The following is a 6,000-nucleotide window of genomic DNA, read 5'->3' as shown; positions in this document are numbered from 1 at the left end:
AAACATCTAGAAATTAAGCAGTGAACAACCAGTGGGTCAGAGAGGAAATCAAATGATTTCTGGGAACAAATGAGAGTAAGAAATGAGGTAGGAGAAATTTTGGGACAAAGCAAAAGTTGTGCTGAAGAAAGTTTATAGCAAAGTTTATTAGGAATCAAGAAAGGGCCCAAGTAAATATCCTAAACTGCACAGTTCATAAAACTGGAAAAGGACAAAGGAACCAAAAAATATAGGAGGAAAAAAATAATAAAACTTAGAGCAGAAGTTAATTAATTTGAATCAGAAGTACAGAAGCTTAATAAAACAAGAGCTGGTTCTTTGATTAAAATATAAATAAGATCAACAAACCACCAGCAAGAAAAAAAAGAAACAGAGAACTTTAATAGACAGAATTAGAAATGTAAGGAGTGACTTCACAATTGATATCACAGAAATACAAAGGGTCATCAGGGATTATTTTGAAAATCTTTACACCATGAAACATGATAATCTAGAAAAAATGGAATAAGTTTTGGAATCCTATCACTTCCTAAGGTTGATCCAAGAAGATATAGAACACCAGAGCAGATCAATTATTATTGAGGAAATAGAAATGATTCAAAAGTCTCCGCCAAAACAAAAGTCCAGGCCCAGTGGGTCCAATAGTGAATTCTTTCAAAAATTTAAAGAAGACCTACTCCAATTCCTTTTCAGGATCTTTCAGAGAGTGAAAAAATAGAAATCTGCCCAAACTGTTTCTATGTGGCAAATACGATCCTGATACTGAAAGCAGATACAGACAGCTCAAAAGGGAAAAATTATGGACTTATATATATATATATATATATATATTAAAAGCAAATTTCTTTTTTTTTAAATTTTTTAATGAATCACCATGAGGTACAGTTACAAACTTACAAACTTCCATGCTTATGTTTCAGTCATACAATGATCAAGTATCCATCCCTCCACCAGTGCCCATTCTGCACCACCAATTATCCCAGTATCTTTCCTATCACTTCTCCCCCTTTCCTCCCCCTTTCCCACCTGTGGCAGGCACACTCCCTTTTACTCTCTCTCTTTTGGGGTGTTATGGTTCGCAACACAGGTATTAAGTGACCATCATGTTCAGTTTATAGTCTACTTTCAGCCCACATCTCCCATCCCGAGCGAGCCCTCCAAACATCCTTTACTTGGTGGTCCCTTCTCTACCTCAGCTGCCCCCCCCCCCCCAGTTTGTAAGGCAGCTTCCAAGCCATGGAGCAATCCAGCCAGGTGATCATGACCTGAGATTGTGACAGAGATAGTTGAACAGAACATGAGGCTGTTACATGGAATGTTTACAGATCCCATGGTATATTATCTCTCTGTGTTTAGTCCTTCTCAATAGATTAGGATTATTTGCTCAGTACCTGCAGAGTCAAACACAAATGCTCACTTTTAAGGCATCCAATAGCATTAAATATAGCTCTAATGACTTTTAGTCACTCAGACCCTTGCTATGTCTGGCATGACAATTATACAAAACATCTGCTAGCCATAGACAGGATGAAGCCTGGGGCAAAATAAAAGTCTTTGGAGCAATTATGTCCAGAGACTCCCTCTTGGGCTGTGTGTGACCTTTCCTACACACCAAAGCCCCTCTCCACTAAAAGTTTTTTTGCTTTGTTCCCTGCTTGGTTGTGGTTTCGGTCTCTGCAAGTTCTGTCCAAAGGGATTTCCCCTTGCACACAATTCTATTCAATGGGCCACCCAAACAGAGTTCATTGTGCTGTACTGCCCCCTCGTGGTCACACCTTTTCCCTTGATCAGACCTGAAGGCATCCTAGGGAGGGAGATGTGCAAACAGGGGTATTGCTCAATTCACAGAATAAACAGAAACCAAAGAGGAGGACCAGGAGTCAGAGCAATGACTTAGAGATAAACTCGTGATCCTCACCTGACTGTACCTGGGTCCTGCTGAAGAATCTAGAGGAAGGTTTGTCAGAAGAATTAACCTCAGATTTATAATCATTACCAATTCAATCTGTTTCCATTTTTTTCAATAATTATTCTCTTGGGGAACGTGTCAGTTCAGACGTTTGGAGAACTGTTGGACACGGGTTCCGAGCTGACATCGATACTTGTGCATCCAAGAGTTTATTATGGCCCAGGTGGTAGAGAAGTTGCATAAATGGTATCTCCCCTGGCTCTGACTCTCTGTTACCCTAATTAAATTAAAACCAATATCTTGTTCTGGGGTAGGAGGAGAGGTTCGTGTCATTCTTAAGACCTAAAAGTTGAGGCTAGAGTGATAGTACAGCAGGTTAAGATCTTGCCTTGCACACGGCTGACCCAGCTTCAATCTTAGGCACCTCATGTGATCCCCCCGAGCCCCTCCAAGAGTGATCCTTGAGTGCGGAACCTGGAGTAAAACCTGAGCACTGCCAGGAGTGGGCCAAAATAAACCAACTTTCTCCCCAAAGATCTAAACCTAAAGAGTAAGGACTTCCCCTATTACATGCTCATTTAATCACACTGCCCTAGCCATATGGGAAACCAGGCTTACCTCTCAGGACATTAGAAATTCACCAACTGAAACAAGTAGTAACCACAATTATAGCTAATGCATGGATAAAATATCTCCACTTTAGTAATGTAGAGTTGTTTCAGGCACAGTATACAGTCATTATTTGACAAATACTTTGTTCTTCCCCCCACCCATTTATTTAAACACCATGGTTTACAAGTTGTTCATAGTTTACAAGTTATAGGCATTCAATATTCCAACACCAATCCCACCACCACTGCCACCTACTATCATGACATCCTATCAGATCAAATGAACAAGGCACAGCAAGTACGTTAAAGGTCTTGGTGAAACACACGTGTTTCAGAGGCTACAGGATGGCCCAATGAGAATTCAGCATCCTCTCACGAAAATGTAAGGGTCAAGTACCTGGAGTGTGATTTTTAGGGTCAAGTAGCCTGAGCATGGTTTGTTCATCGTGATGTTTCCTCAAAAGTAAAGGACAAGTTACTACACCTTGTATCTCTTACTGCTAAGAAGGAAGCACAATGGTCCGTAGGCACGGGGTTTGAGAAGCAACATATTTCATACCTAGAACACAACTTTCCATAACTTTCCAATTGATGACCAACTCTGGTGGCACCCACAGCAGGAAAGCACTCCAGGCGGAGGCTCATGCAGTGATAGTACTTAGTTCTTATGATCCAATGGACTCAGAATTAGAAGTCTTTGTAACATAAAAAAAAATACCATGTGGAAGGGCCATAGATATAGCTTGTGATAGCTTACTTGCCTAGATTATGTAAGGCCCTGGGTTTGATGCCCAGTGCAGACAAAGAAAAACACCAAAAGACAAGAAAAAAACAAACAAATAACAGGTGGTCTGTATACCAAAGGAAATTAGCAATGAAATAAAAATGTCAGTCTGGGGCCGGAATGATAATACGTTGGGTAGGGCATTTGCCTTGCACACAGCTGACCTGGGCTCAATTGCCAGCACTCCATATGGTCCCCGGAGCCCTGCCAAGAGTAATTGCTGAGTGCAGAGCCAGAAATAAGCCTTGAGAATTGCTGGGGTGCAGTCCCCAAACAAACAAAAATGTCAGCCTACTTTTGCATGAAATAACAACTTTGTAAATCATATATCTTATATTAGATTAATAGATATTATTTATAGATAGCATACTATGTAGTAAAAAAGCCAAACAACAATATAAAAATTGGTAAAGCACTTGAATAGACATTTCTCTAAATAAAATATATAATACTAATAGATTCATGAAAAGAAGATCAGTGTCACTAATCATCAGGAAATGCAAGTTAAAGCCACAGATACCACCACATACTTGCTAGAATGGCTCTTAGCAAAAAAGAGAAAAGACAAGTTGGTGAGAATGGAAGAAAAAGGGATCCTGAGAAACTATTGTGGGAATGTACTTTGAATAATAAAAATAAAAAACAATGTAGGTTTCCCAAAAATTTTAAATAGAAATTCCATATGATACACAAATACCAATCCTAGGTTTTATTAAAAAAATACAAATTTGAGGATACGCGCGCGCACACACACACACACACATACACACACACACACACACACACACACCTCTGTTCACTTAATCACTTCATTACTTGCACTACCCACTATATGAAAATAATCTACATGATGTAAGGGTCAGGAAGATTGCTCCATAATTGGAAACCTGCCTCATGAGTGGGCAGGGAGAGGACAGCTGGAACAGAGAAGGGATCACTAAGAAAATGATAGTTGGAGAAATCGGTCAGGAAGGGAGATGTGTGCTGAAAGTAGACAAAGGACCAAACATGATAACCTCTCAGTATCTGCATTGCAAACCATAATGCCCCATGGAGGCAGTGGGAAGGTAGGAAAATTGGGGGTATACCGGGGATATTGGTGGTGGGGAATGTGCACTGGTGGAGGGATGGGTGTTTGATCATTGTGTGATTGTAACTCAAACATGAAAGCTTATTTCTATTTAAATTACTTATTCTATAAAAATTTCTATTTAAAATATCTCATGGTGAATCAATAAAATTAAAAAAATAAACCACATTTCTATCAATGGATGAATGGTTATAGAAAATTTAAATGTATATATTATGTAATTAAATATTATTTTGGCTTTAAAAAGACAAAAATCTTGTTATTTGTGACAACATGAATGGACCTTGGAATGATTATATCACGGAAAATAAGAAGGTGAAGGATTAAAAGGTAAAAATATCCAATTATATATCCTAGGGATGTAACCTACAGCACAGTGATTGTAGTTAATATAGTTAATAATAATCTTTGTAAGCTTAAAAGTTGCTAGAGAATAATCTTTAAAGTCTAATCAGAAGTAAAGAAAATGTCAAACTATATATAGTGATAGATGTTAGCCTAATATATCTGGTGATTACAACAAAATCATTATGTTGTGTACCTGAAAATAATATATTATTTGTAAAGTGTATCTCAGCAAAGATATAATATAGGATTTATGGAACACCTCAGTGGGAGAATAGCACATTAGACCTTTAGAATTCTGGAGTAAGGTCATGCCATATGCAGCTGAATTGTATGGGAATTGTAAGTTTGAAAAATAATTCCTGAAATGTATCTAGACTCTGGAAGACATCACTGAGCATGCAGACAGAAGTATCTGTTACACACATATATATATTTAAAATTTTTTTATTAGTGAATCACCATGAGGTAACAGTTACAGACTTACAAACTTTCATGCTTGCATTTCAGTCATACAATGGTCAAGTGCCCATCCCTAAACCAGTGCCCATTTTCCACCACCAATGGTCCCAGCATTCCTCCCACACCCCCACTCCATCCTCCCCCCACCCAACCCTGCTTCTGTGGCAGGGCATTCCCTTTTGTTCTCTCTCTCCTTTTGGGTGTTGTGGTTTGCAGTAGAGGCATTAAGTGGCCATCATGTTCGGTCTATAGTCTACTTTCAGCCCGCATCTCCCATCCCTATATAGCTGGGTCTTATCCGTCTAAAGTTCGGAGTCCCAGCAGCAATGGAAGTAGTAGTGAGTTGTAAGTAGTACATTCAGGGTGGGGGGTGTGCAAAGTTAGGGGGCATCAGAAAGCTCCTGTACTGATGGCCTCAGTTTCCATCGACTCTCCACTGTTTCTCGGTCAGAGCCTCTTTGCTGACATGCTGGCTGTGTGCAGCTCAGTGGCTCTGTGTGAGGAGCTGGAGAAAGAGGAGGGAAAAGGCCAGGTGTAGCTCAAGCTGGGGCTGCATAATAGATGCTACAGTGTCTGTGACACTTCGGTGCAGCTTCTTTCCAGTCCCACTAGGGAGCGACCTTGAGCAATTGTGGCAGGGAGATTTTCCCCAGTGCTTTTGGTCATCCAGTCTTCATGGGAGAAAAAGATAATATTTATATACGGATTTCATCTTTTCTTGCAGGTGTGTGATATTCCATTTTGGATGCATATTAAAACATCTTTATCTGCTCATCTGTCATTGGGCGTTTGGGTTGTT

This window comes from Sorex araneus, chromosome 7 (assembly GCF_027595985.1).
Source record: "Sorex araneus isolate mSorAra2 chromosome 7, mSorAra2.pri, whole genome shotgun sequence".
NCBI classification, from domain to species: Eukaryota; Metazoa; Chordata; class Mammalia; order Eulipotyphla; family Soricidae; genus Sorex; species Sorex araneus.
Note: the sequence above shows the minus strand (reverse complement) of the source record.